Raw genomic sequence first — 13,208 nt, 5'->3', positions numbered from 1 at the left:
TTCTGTTGGCACAGATTCTATGCTCCTGTGAGTGTATGGTGTGGAATGTCAATCATTGAGCAGCTTAAGGCAGGAATCGATGGGTTTCAGAAGAGTATATTCACAAGGGTTATAAGAGTGAACTGTAATAGCTTGTCAAATTATGTCAATGTGAGAAATATCAGAAAACACGTGCAGTATTACAAGGGGGCATAGCTTTAAATTAAGGGGGGTAGATATAGGACTGAAGTTAGGGGTAGGTTCTTCACTCAGCGAGTCGTAAGTTCATGGAATGCCCTGCCAGTAGCAGTGGTGGACTCTCCCTCTTTATGGGCATTTAAGCGGGCATTGGATAGGTATATGGAGGATAGTGGGTTAGTATAGGTTAGGTGGGCTTGGATCAGCGCAACATCGAGGGCCAAAGGGCCTGTACTGCGCTGTATTCTTCTATGTTCTATGTTTAATCCTATACTGTTTGGTTTCAGACTCCTCTACCCTTGGATAAAGATCTTGGCTATTCACCCTTATCCATACCCTTCATGAATTCATAAAACTCCATAAAGTCACCCTTCAGCCTCTGACAGTCCAGGGGAAAAAAATCCTAACCTATTCAGTTTCTCCTTATAACTTAAACCCTCCAGTTCCAGCAACAGCCTTATAAATGTTTTTGCACCCTTTCTAGTTTAACAGTGCCCTTCCAATAACAGTGTGACCAGAATTGTATGCAGTATTCCAAAAGTGGCTTCACCAATGTCTTGTATAGCCACAACATGACATCCCAACTCTTATATTCAATGCCCTGACCAATGAAGGGAAGCGCTCCAAATTACTTCTTAACCACCTATCTACACTCAACACCACTTTCAAGGAGCTATGAACCAACACCCTATCATTAAGTGTGTAAGTCTTGTCCTTGTGTGCCTTACCAAAATGAAATACCTCACATTTATCTAAATTAAATTCTATCTACCACTTCTTGGCCCATTGGCCCATCTGACCAAGATCTCATTATATTCTGAGATAATCTCCTTCACTGCCCAATATGCCATCAATTATGATATCATCCACAAACTTACTAATCATGCCTCCTATATTCTCATCTAAATTGTTGATATAAATGACAGTGGATCCAGAACTGATCCTATTGGAAAAGTAATTTGGATATGGGGAGAAAATAACCTTTGGATTGGAATACTTCCTGGTGTTCAGTAAGTTTATTTTTTCTGTCACCAATTGCCTTGCATACATCAGTGCTTGATTTACCTGATTTCTTTATAATCTCTTTGCAGATTTTCATTTCCACCTTAGTCTTTCTATTTGTCTGAGGCTAATATAGACATAATGTATAGAGTTAAATTCTTCTATCCTTCATGAACCATCTGAATTCTTCATTCATTAATCAAGGCCGATTATCACTTATCACATTGTCTGCAATGCCATAATGATTGAAGTATGTGTTCAGCTATTCTACAAACTCTGCTGTAATCATTGATATCAGCTGTTCAAACTCCCAGTAATCCGAACTGGAGGCCATGGTCTGTCTGGGATGTCATATGTCATAAGCAGCTCTTCAGCATCTGCTGTTCTTTGTTTTATTAAAGAAATAGATGACCTCAGTGTAGGGGTTTTCATTTAAAAATTCCAGACCAGAAGTGTTTGGTTAGAACAAATGAAGGCCTTATTTGAAGATGAAAATTTTAAAGTTTATTTGTGTGAATAATCAAGGCCAAGTAGATGATGAAAGAGAAGGTATCTGGTGGCCATGCCAGCAACACCAGGATGATGTAGACACGGCTCCATTGCACCCTGAGGTCTCCCAGCGAGTGAGGAGCAGGTTCCAGGCTTAATACCTGGTCCAGCCTTGCAGGCTAAGCTGAGGCTCCAGGTCCACTGCTAGATGGAGACAGTGAGATTGGTCCCAGCACAGGACCCTACAGCACTGGTAGTGGCTGCATTGGTGAGGTTGGCCCAGTGTGAACTCATAGCAGCAGCACTGGTGAAGTCGAGATAATGCCAGAGAGTTGTGACTCTTTGTTCAAGCTGCATCAGCATGGTGACAGCAATGTTGTCGATTTAGCAGCAGGGACTCGAGGCATCAGGATGGAGGGGATCTGATACAGGTCCATGGCTGAGCTAGAAACGGGAGCTTTTCCAAAGATCACCTAAACTAAGATGAATTTGATTGTCTCATTTTCTGCCTTTATATTCTGTGTTTTGGTTTATTTTCTGTGTTTTAAGACAGTGCTACAGTGGCAACACAAACCAACAATTTTCACCATATTTATAATAAATACACATGACAATGAATCAATCAATCTCTCAAGAGTAGGAGTTGAAAGAAACAGTCAAATCAAAATTCTAAGTGTAATAGAGAAAGGAATTCTCTCTGGTATTATAAAATGATTGTGTTGGGAATAGATAGAATTTTGTTTTGCTGTATGTTTTGAAATTGTTAAAGTTGTATTATATGTCAATAGCTTGGTTTGTTCTATTTTATCACCATATCTTTGTATAATAAATCTCTGTTTTATTGTTACAACCAAATCTGCAGTATTGTGTAAATATATTTCTACAAAGACTACCACTATTAATTTAAAAAATGATCTATCAATTCAGATTTCAGTTTGGTATCTGACTGGTTCAGTAGTAACATCATTTGGGACCATAACATACTTGACTCCAGGTATCTTTAATTGCATCATTTTCTTGTTAAATTCACGTCCATCTGGCAAGCTCACTCTCGCACTCACACTGGATTCTGATTTCAGTGTGCCTTCTTCCACTGTGTCTCCTCATTCAAAGCATAGGATCCACAACAGCCTCCAGTCTGAAAAGATTACTATCTTGTGCTGTTTGCATTTGACAGTGGAAATGCCAAGCAGCATGCACAGCCTTCTCCTGAATGGCATTCAGAATATAGTTAAAACTGCTACTGCTTTCTTCCACCTCACTTGCCAGTATCTGTCCATTATATTGAGGATTGTAAAGATCTTTGCCTTCGCAAGTTGTGACAAAAATTTCTTCAATCATTGTCATGTGGTAAAGAGATCTCTTCAAAGTTTATTGAGATCCTTTGGATCTATGCTTACTCTCAGATTTTCAGGTTAGGTTCTCAGTTTGCTGGAGTTGTCATTTTTAACATTGCTCCCTTCTTTTTGAGCTGTTCTTTCTTGTTTTTCTAGACTGCACTCAGGAGCAGCTTGGCAGAAGCTGAGTTAGTCTCACAATTCTGTCTACTTCAGGATGGTATTCATCAGGAAAGCACATGACATCTGTGAAGACACCTTTGTAATTTTTTCAACAGTTAAAGGCATCATGGCCTGCTAAATGCTACAAATCTCTTCTGGTGCATTTAGGGTTGCTAGTCCAAACTTTAGACTTGATTCAGTGTTACATCACAGATACTTTCTCATTGAATGACAGGACTGGCTGAAGAATCTAAATGGTCTACACCTGTTATTAATTTTCCATGATGTGAAAGATACATTCACAAATTTACAACAAGTGGAATTCATTGTCACAGAGGGCTGTGGAAGCTAAGTCATTGAGTGTATTTGAGACAGGGATAGATGGGTTGTTGTTTGGTAAGGGGTTCAAGGGTTACAGGGAGAAAGCAGGAGAATGGATTGAGATACATATCAGCCTTGTTTGGGTGGTAGAGCAGATTCAATGGGCCAAATTGGCTGATTCTACTCCTAAATTAGAGTAGTGCTGGAAAGGCACAGCAGGTCAGGCAGCATCTGAGGAGCAGGAATATCGACGTTTCAGGCAAAAGCCCTTCATCAGGAATGAGGCAGGGAGCCTCTGGAGTGGAAAGATAATTGGGAGGGGATAGGGCTGGGGGAAGGTCGCCAAGAGTACAATAGGTGGATGGAAGTGGGGATGAAGGTGATAGGTTGGAGAGGAGGGTGGAGCAGATAGATGGAAGGAAGATTGGCAGGTAGGACAGGTCATAAGGATGGTGCTGAGCTGGAAATTTGGAACTGGGGTGAGGTGGGGGGTGGAGAAATGAGGTAAGTGGTGAAGTCCACATTGATGCCCTGGGGTTGAATTGTTCTGAGGCAGAAGATGAGGCATTCTTCCTCCAGGCGTCGGGTGGTGAGGGAGTGGCGGTGGAGGAAGCCAAGGACTGCATGTCCTCGGCAGAGTGGGAGGGGGGAGTTGAATTGTTGGGCCACGGGGCGCTGGGGTTGATTGGTGCGGGTGTCCCAGAGATGTTCCCTAAAGCGCTCTGCGAGAAGGTGACCAGTCTCCCCAATGTAAATGAGAGGCCTCGGGAGCAACGGATACAATAAATGACATTGGTGGATTTGCAGGTAAACCTTGGATGGAGGTGAGGGGGGAGGTGTGGGCACAGGTTTTGCAATTCTTGTGGTGGCAGGGGAAGGTGCCAGGAGGGGAGGGTGGGTTATTGGGGGAGGGGGTGTGGACCTGACCAGGTAGTCACAGAGGGAACAGTCTTTGCTGAAAGTGGAAAGAGGTGGGGTGGGAAATATATCCCTGGTGGTGGGGTACATTTGGGGATGGCAGAAATGTCGGCTGATGATGCAGAAGTTGGTAGTGTTGAAGGGGAGGACCAGAGGGGTTCTGTCCTTGTTGCGACTGGAGGGATGGAGTTTGAGGGCGGAGGTGCGGGACGTGGAGGAGATGCGTTGGAGGGCATTTTCAACCACATGGGAAGGGAAATTACAGTCTTTAAAGCAGGAGGCGATCTGATGTGTTCTGTTGTGGAACTGAGTATCTGCCACCAGGAGGACCAGTTCCACCACAGAACACACCAGATCGCCTCCTCTCTAAAGACCATAATTTCCCTTCCCATACGGTTGAAGATGCCCTCCAACACATCTCATCTATGTCCTGTACCTCTGCCCTCAAACCCCACCCCTCCAACCCCCGGGTCCTCGAATTCCACTTTACCAACCTCCGCATAAACACATCATCCACCTACATTTCCGCCACCTACAAATGGACCCCACTACCAGGGAAATATTTCCCTCCCCACCCGTTTCCGCTTTCCACAAAGACCATTCCCTCCATGACTACCTGGTCAGATCCACGACCCCCAACAACCCACCCTCCCCTCCTGGCACCTTCCCCTGCCACCGCAGGAATTGCAAAACCTGCGCCCACACCTCCTCACTCACCTCCATGCAAGGCCCCAAAGGAGCCTTCCACATCCATCAAAGGTACACCTGCACGTCCACCAATGTCATTTATTGTATCCGTTGCTCCCGATACGGTCTCCTTTACATTGGGGAGGCTGGACACCTTCTCGCAGAGTGCGTTAGAGAACATCTCCAGGACACCCGCACCAATCAAAACCAAAGCCCTGTGGCTGAACATTTCAACTCCCCCTACCACTCTGCCAAGGACATGCATGTCTTGCACCTCCTCCACCACCACTCCCTCACCACCTGACGCCTGGAGGAAGAATGCCTCATCTTCTGCCTCGGAACATTTCAACCCCAGGGCATCAATATGGACATCACCAGTTTCCTCATTTCTCCTCCCCCCACCTTACCCCAATTCCAACCTGCCAGCTCAGCACCATCCTCATGACTTGTCCCACCTGCCAATCTTCCTTCCCACCTATCGGGTCCACCCTCCTCTCTGACCTATCACCTTCATCCCTACCTCCATCCACCTATTGTACTCTTGGCTACTTTCTCCCCAGCCCCACCCCCTTCCATTTATCTCTCCACCGCGGAGGCTCCCTGCCTCATTCTTGATGAAAGGCCTTTGCCTGAAACATTGATTTTCCTGCTCCTCGGATGCTGCCTGACCTGCTGTGCTTTTCCAGCACTACTCTAATCTAGACTCTGATCTCCAGCATCTGCAGTCCTCAGTTTTGCCTAGTTGATTCTGCTCCTATATTGTATAGCCTTATGGTTTAACAAAAAATGTTTCCTTCTGCTATTCGATCATAGAACACAGTACAGTACAGCATAATACAGGCCCTTCGGCCCTCGATGTTGTGCTGCCCTTTTATCTGACTCTAAGGTTAGACTAACCTTCATACCCTTCATTGTACTATCTTCCATGTGCCTATCCAAGGGTCGCTTCAATATCCCTAATGTATCTGACCTTACTACCACTGCCAGCAATGCATTCCATGCACCCACCACAGTCTATGTGAAAAACCGACCTCTGACATCTCCAATTACCTTAATATTATGCCCCCTCATGGTAGACATTTCTGCCATGGGAAAAGGTCTTTGGCTATCCACTCTACCTATGCCTCTCCACATCTTGTACACCTCTATCAAGTCACCTCTCATCCTTTGTCACTCCAATGAGCAAAGCCCTCACTCCCTCAACCTTTCTTCATAAGCCATGCCCTCCAATCCAGGCAGCATACTGGTAAATCTCCTCTACATCCTTTCTAAAGCTTCTACAAGTTTCATATAATGAGGCGACCAAAACTGATAACAATTCTCCCCATACAGGAAGCTTCTGCTGTAAACATTATTGATTTTATGCAGAAGTTTGGTAAATTTACTTTGGCTTTGCTTGCAAGTAAATGGAGAGGCAATGTTACAGAGGAACCACAGCCTGCAGGTGCTCTGGAGTTCCAGGAATGCAACATGACCCAGCCCAGAAATAATTGTTGTCAGGAGGCACTTGCAGGGTGGGGAGGTCACAGGAAAAGGGGGGCAGGAGCAATCAACAAGGACAGAGAGTTGGCACTTAGCTGTCCAAACATTCTCAATGTCATTCTCTCTAACAAGCGCTGAATGCATACCCCAGGAGCTAACAAGCTGTCGTACATTTATAGCTGTTGTGAACACTGACAGGCTCACCAAGGATTAAGCCCCTAAATGGTCATTAATTGGCTAGTTTTAGGCTTTGATTGGTGAGACAGAAAGCTTATAACCTTCTGTCCAAAATGTAACCATAGTGGAAACAGATTGTATTACATTGAACTTCAAAATGAAGCAAAATGTTGGACAAGTGAGTAATTTTCTCTGATTCGGTGAGTTGATCAGGTTAAAACTGCCCACTACAAGTTTATTGCGAAGCCACAATCCTATTAAGGTGAGCACGGCTGCACAACAGTCTACAAGGAACCAGGCAAGCCTTATCCTCTATTAACTGGCCCTGACAAAAAAAAAGGCATACACAAATTGAAATAAAAATCTATTGGTGGGAGACAAAATTTTACATCAAACTTTGGTGCAAAGCAATTATTATCTTTGTAGCAGTGTTAAATTGACCGAATCGATTCAGACACAAACATAAAACCAAATCTAACTTCGAAGCACATTGCAAAGCAACCTCTTGAACTTTGGAGAGAGACTAATGTCATACTGAATGAGTTTAACACTGAATGGACTTTGACATGATGTAAATGAGCTGTGACAGGTTACTGTCTCAGTCATGTTTCTTTACAAATGGCACTAAAGTGAAGCCACCCTCAGTTGACCCACCGGTAGGATTTTTTGAATTGAGATAAGCCGTGAGATTGTTGGTGCTAACTTCAAACATTTCATGAGAACTTTTCCACTTAGCTTCCATTCCAAAAGTCATACGTTTTTAACCAATTATGACCAAATCAAGTTAACCTTTTTATTAATTTTTGAGTTTTTGACGGATGACACAGATGTTCTGTGAAGGACGAATCTTGCATTATTGCTTTCTGATTATTTCAGTCTTTGTGAATGAGACAAAACTGACAAATGGAAAAAATGTGGAGTGCTGCATTAGATCTCTTGGTTAATTACTATGAGTGATATCAAACTCTTGCCTGTTCCTCAGCAGGATTGCTGTCTTGGAATATACAACATAGTTCATTATGTATGTGCCAGGTCTTTGCAAGAGCTTTCCAATTAATTAAGCATCCTGCTTTTCCCCTTAACACTGTACATTGTGTGAAATGAACAAGAACATGGCAGGTGGAATGTAAAAGCGAAGTCCCGAAGCACTACAGGGTTACTCTCTCATTAGAGTGAGACGACGAGTGGTGGTTTAACCTGAGGATCACAATGCCTCACATAAGGGTGGGGTTGAGAAGGTAGGTTTATGGTAATCTCAGCTGGTATGGGAATTGAACCCGTGCTGTTGGCATCACTCTGCATTGCAAACGAGCTGTCGTATTTAATGTGAATACGTGTAGCAGAAACAACAGAAAGACTTAAATGGTGAAAGGTTAGGCTGTTCATGTGTCCAATGGGACTGAGAGTCCTTGTTCATTCATTCTAAAAGCTAGCATGCAAATGTAGCAAGCAGTTAGGAATGCTCTCATATACTGGCCTTCATCATGGGGACCTTTTAAGTACAGAAGTAAATATGTCCTGCTGCAATTATATACAGCCTGGAGAAAAATTGTACGGGAGTATGGTGTATAGTTTTGATCTCCTTATCTGAAAAAGGATGTAGTCGTCATAGAGGGAATACAGCATTGTTCACCAGATTAATCCTTTCGATTGCACAATTGTTCTCTGAGGAGAGATTGAGAAAGTTGGACCCTTGTTATCTAGTGATTTGAAGAATGAGATGTGATCTCATTGAAACCTACAAAACACTTATAAAGTATGACACAGTAGATAAGATGTTTCCCTTGGCTGGAGAATATAGAACCCACAGACATAATCTCAGGGTTAAGGGTGGACTGAGATGGGGAAGAAATTCTTCATTGAGAGGGTGGTAAATATTTGGAATTCTCTACTCAAGGGGGCTTACAAGCTCAATCATTGAGCATGTTGATGACAGAAATTAATAGATTTCTGGATACTAATAATGCCAAAAGATATGAAGACCCCACAGGAAGATGGCATTGGCATAGATGATCAGCCATGATCTAATTAAATGTTGGAAGAGGTTGAATTGCCTGCTCTTGCTCCTATGATCCTACAGCCCCCTTCCTGTATTTATCTAGCATTATTTTGAATGTTGTAACTGAACCAGTTTGGTTAGCTTGCTTGTACCATCTTGTTAGGCAATGCATTCCAAATCAAAACAACTCAGTGTGTTTAGAAGTTAGTTTCTCACACATTACCTCAAGTTGTTTTTGTGACTCACCTTGAATCTGTGTTCCTTGGTTATCAATCCTTGTAACAACTTCTCTCTACTTCCTCGATCATTACTATTCATGATTTTGAGCATCTGTGTCAAATCTCCTCTGGAAATCCATCCCAGCATCTCTTATCTCAATGCATTACTGAAGTCCCTTATCGTGAGAGCTATTCGAGAAAAAAAGAATGTATTCAGTACCTTCCCAACACCTTGACATCTTACCACAGCTTTAGTGGTCAAACTGAACCCAATATTCTTAATGAGAGCTTTTAAAAACATTACACGACTTTGTTGCTTTTATGCTCATTCCTCAATTAACACAGCCAATGATCCCAATTACTTTTCAACTTGCCCTCTTACCTGCAAGGGTTTGTGTACTTACACCAGGAAATGGGCCCTGCATAAAGAGTAATGAGAGCTAGGCTCTAAATTGAAAAGCAAAGCCTCAAAGGTCATAACCTCTGGATCATTACCTGAGCTGTGTGAAACTTGGTCCATGATAATACAAGTAAAGAATGTGAGAGAAGTAAGTTCTGGTTCATGTCACCAGTACTAGGGAAAGTGGGGACTGTATCGTTTTCACCTGAAACATATGGAGTCAATGTTCTTGTGAACTGCATAACCAAAGAAGTAAAGAATCTTTTAAACCACACTGTGAAGGCAAAGGGTGAATTGTGGAAGGAGGACATTCGTTAAAGTGTAGAAACAAGCTGAGAAAAAAAATATGAATACAGTAAAGGATGGTCAGAAAATGGCAGGAAGGGGCAGAGAGAAACAAATTACAGAATATACTAACAATCAAAACAAGATGTTACAGAAATGACAAGCAAAAACTAACAGCTCCATACCTGAATATATGTAACATTCAAAACAAAGGGAACAAGTTAATAGCGCACATTGAATTAAATAAATACAATCTGTTAGCCATTCTGAAAACATGGCTTCAGGAGGAAGAGGAGTGTGTCCTGAACATAAGACATTCAGGAAAAATAGGAAGATAGGTAAAGGTGGAATCTTAGTATTATTAATCAACAATGCATCATTACAATAGTTAGAGATGACCTTGGTTCAGGAGATCAGGTTGGATAGAAATTGGGAATAACAGAGGAAAGAAATCATTAGTGGGAATGGTCTATAGCCTCCCCTTTCCCACACTAACCTGTAACTAACCATAATGTGGAACAATGTATAGAAGAGAAAATGACTTTAATCTACATAAAAAAAGGAAATATCAGATTGGTGGTACTGGCCTGATTGAGAGGTTCATAGTATGTTTTCAAAATACTTTCTTACAACAGCGTGCCTTGGGCAGATTGGTGTTGCGTCATAGAGTCATAGAGATGTACAGCACAGAAACAGACTCTTCGGTCCAATTTGTCCATGCCGCCAAAATATCCTAAACTAATCTAGTCCCGTTTGCCAGCACTTGACCCATATCCCTCTAAACCCTTTCTATTCATATACCCATCTAGATGCCTTTTAAAAGTTGTAATTGTACCAGCCTCCACCATTTCCTCTGGCAGCTTATTCCATACACGCACCACCTTCCACGTGAAACACTTGCCTCTTAGGTCCCTTTTACATCTTTCCCCTCTGACCCTAAACCTATGCCTCTAATTCTGGACTCCCTCACCCCAGGGAAAATACCTTGTTTATTTACCCTAACCATGCTCCTCATGATTTTATAAATCTCTATGAGGTCACCCCTCAGTCTCCGAAGCTCCAGGGAAAACAGCCCCAGCTGTTTGAATATGTTCTTGTGAACTTCATAACCAGAGAAGTAAAGAATCTTTTAAACTACACTGTGGAGGCAAAGGATGAATTGTGGAAGGAGGACATTTGTTAAAGTGTAGAAACAAGCTGAGAAAAAAAATATGAATACAGTAAAGGATGGTCAGAAAATGGCAGGAAGGGGCGGAGAGAAACAAATTACAGAATACACCAACAATCAAAACAAGATGTTACTATTCAACCTCTCCCTATTCAACCCTCCAGCCCTGACAACATCCTTGTAAATCTTTTCTGAACCCTTTCAAGTTTCATAACATCCCTCTGATAGAAGGGAGACGAGAATTGCACATAATATTCCAAAAGTGGCCTAACCTAACAGGATTAATTAATGACCTCAGAATAAAGTCACCCAAGGTAGCAGTGACCACAAACTAATTGAATTTTACATCTAGTTTGAAAGGGAGAAGATTGGGTCTAATTCTAGTGTTTAAATCCTAAATAAGAGCAAACATGTGGGCATGATAGTTAACTAAGGTAAACTAGCATACTAGGCAATAGAAACGCAGTGGCTGACATTTAAGGGGATACATCAGAGTAAATCTATACCAACAATAAATAAAAAAAACTCATAACCCCCAGTTGACAAAAAAAGTTAGCAGAATTGTCAAACCTAAGAGAAAAAAGTATGCAATAGTGCAAAGATAAATAGCAGGTCTGGTGATTGGTCAAATGATAAAGAATTGCAGAGAGCAACTGGAAGGTTAATCAGAAGGAAGAAATTGAAGTATTAGAGGAAGCTAACTTAGAATTTAAAAATGGTTAACAAGCTAAAAAGGAAAGGAGGAAGTAAAGTGATTGATTTTCCTCTGAAGCATGAAAATGGAGGTTAGTAGAACATAATTAGAAAATGGCAAATGAAATGAACAGATATTTTGTTTCTATCTTCACTATAGAGAACAACAAGGACATACCAGCAACAGTTGGAAATCGGAAAATGAAAGAGAGAGAGGAACCCAGCAAAACTACAATTATGAGGGAAAGATTACTCAGCAAAATGATGGAGCTGTGGACTGAGAAGTCTCTTATATCCAGATGGACTTCATCTGAGGCTTTTACAGAGGTAGGTAATGAGGTAGTAGATGTGTTGATGTTAATGTCAAAAAGTTTCAACAACTCAGGAAAGGTTCTATTACAGTGGAAAGTAGCAAATATAGCCCTTCTACTCAAACAGGTAGGGAAGCAGAAAACAGAAAATCAAAAAACAGTTAGTTTGATGTCTATCTTGGGGAATGTGTTGGAATTGATCATCAAAGAGATTATAGCGGTGCATTTAGAAAATCTCAAGATAATTGTACAGATACAATCTGGTTTAATCCAAAAAAGTCCTGTTTAACCAATTTACTGGAGTTATTTGAAGGAATAACATGTGCTATGGATAAAGGGAAACTTGTACCTGGATTTCCAGAAGGCATTTGATAATCAGATGCTGCCAAAACTGCTGAGTTTCTCCAGGGCTTCCTATTTTTATTTCAGATCTGCAGTTCTTTGTTTTCTTTTTAAGGAACTTGCAGATGGATTTGAACAGATTGAGTGAGTGGGCAAACATCTGGCTGATGGAGTGTACCGAGGGGATGATGTAAAGGTGATGACTTTGACAGAAAGAATAAAAACGTAAAGTATTACTTAAGTCTATTCTATTCATTTTAAAATAGTGATGGAAGAATAGACCAGATCTAAAAGCTGAAATTCTAAGTTGGAGAAAGGCCAATTTTGATGCTATTAGGCAAGAACTTTCGAAAGCTGATCGGAGGCAGATGTTCGCAGGTAAAGGGACGGCTGGAAAATGGGAAGCCTTCAGAAATGAGATAACAAGAATCGAGAGAAAGTATATTCCTGTCAGGGTGAAAGAGAAGGCTGGTAGGTATAGGGAATGCTGGATGACTAAAGAAATTGAGTTAAAAATAACACAACACCAGGTTATAAGCCACCAGGTTTAATTGGAAGCACACTAGCTTTCGGAGCGATGCTCCTTCATCACTACCACCTGATGAAGGAGCGTCGCTCCGAAAGCTAGTGTGCTTCTAATTAAACCTGTTGGAGGATAACCTGGTGTTGTGTGATTTTTAACTTTGTACACCCCAGTTCAACACTGGCATCTCCAAATCAAATAAATTGAGAATTTGGTTAAGAAAAAGAAGGAAGCATATGTCAGGTATAGACAGGATAGAGCGAGTGAATCCTCAGAAGAGTATAAAGGAAGTAGGAGTATACTTAAGAGGGAAATCAGGAGGGCAAAAAGGTGACATGAGATAGCTTTGGCAAATAGAATTAAGGAGAATCCAAAGGGTTTTTACAAATATATTAAGGACAAAAGGGTAACTAGGGAGAGAATAGGGTCCCTCAAAGATCTGCAAGGTGGCCTTTGTGTGGAGCCGCAGAAAATGGGGGAGATACTAAATGAATATCTTGCATCAGTATTTACTGTG

At 41.8% G+C, this 13,208-nt stretch overlaps 1 long non-coding RNA gene across 1 annotated transcript in view; it reads left to right on the top strand.

The window, feature by feature from the left end:
* Window positions 1-1,147: 1,147 nt before the first annotated feature.
* The window catches only part of LOC122551747, a 35,331-nt gene continuing 23,270 nt past the window's right edge, over window positions 1,148-13,208 (top strand). Inside the window, exons 1-2 of the long non-coding RNA XR_006312189.1 lie at window positions 1,148-1,187; window positions 11,676-11,842. This is a non-coding gene — a long non-coding RNA (uncharacterized LOC122551747). The remainder of the gene's footprint in view (window positions 1,188-11,675; window positions 11,843-13,208) is intronic.

This window comes from Chiloscyllium plagiosum, chromosome 7 (assembly GCF_004010195.1).
Source record: "Chiloscyllium plagiosum isolate BGI_BamShark_2017 chromosome 7, ASM401019v2, whole genome shotgun sequence".
NCBI classification, from domain to species: domain Eukaryota; kingdom Metazoa; phylum Chordata; class Chondrichthyes; order Orectolobiformes; family Hemiscylliidae; genus Chiloscyllium; species Chiloscyllium plagiosum.
The sequence above is the reverse complement of the archived record's forward strand: the minus strand, read 5'-3'. Positions and strand labels throughout refer to the sequence as shown.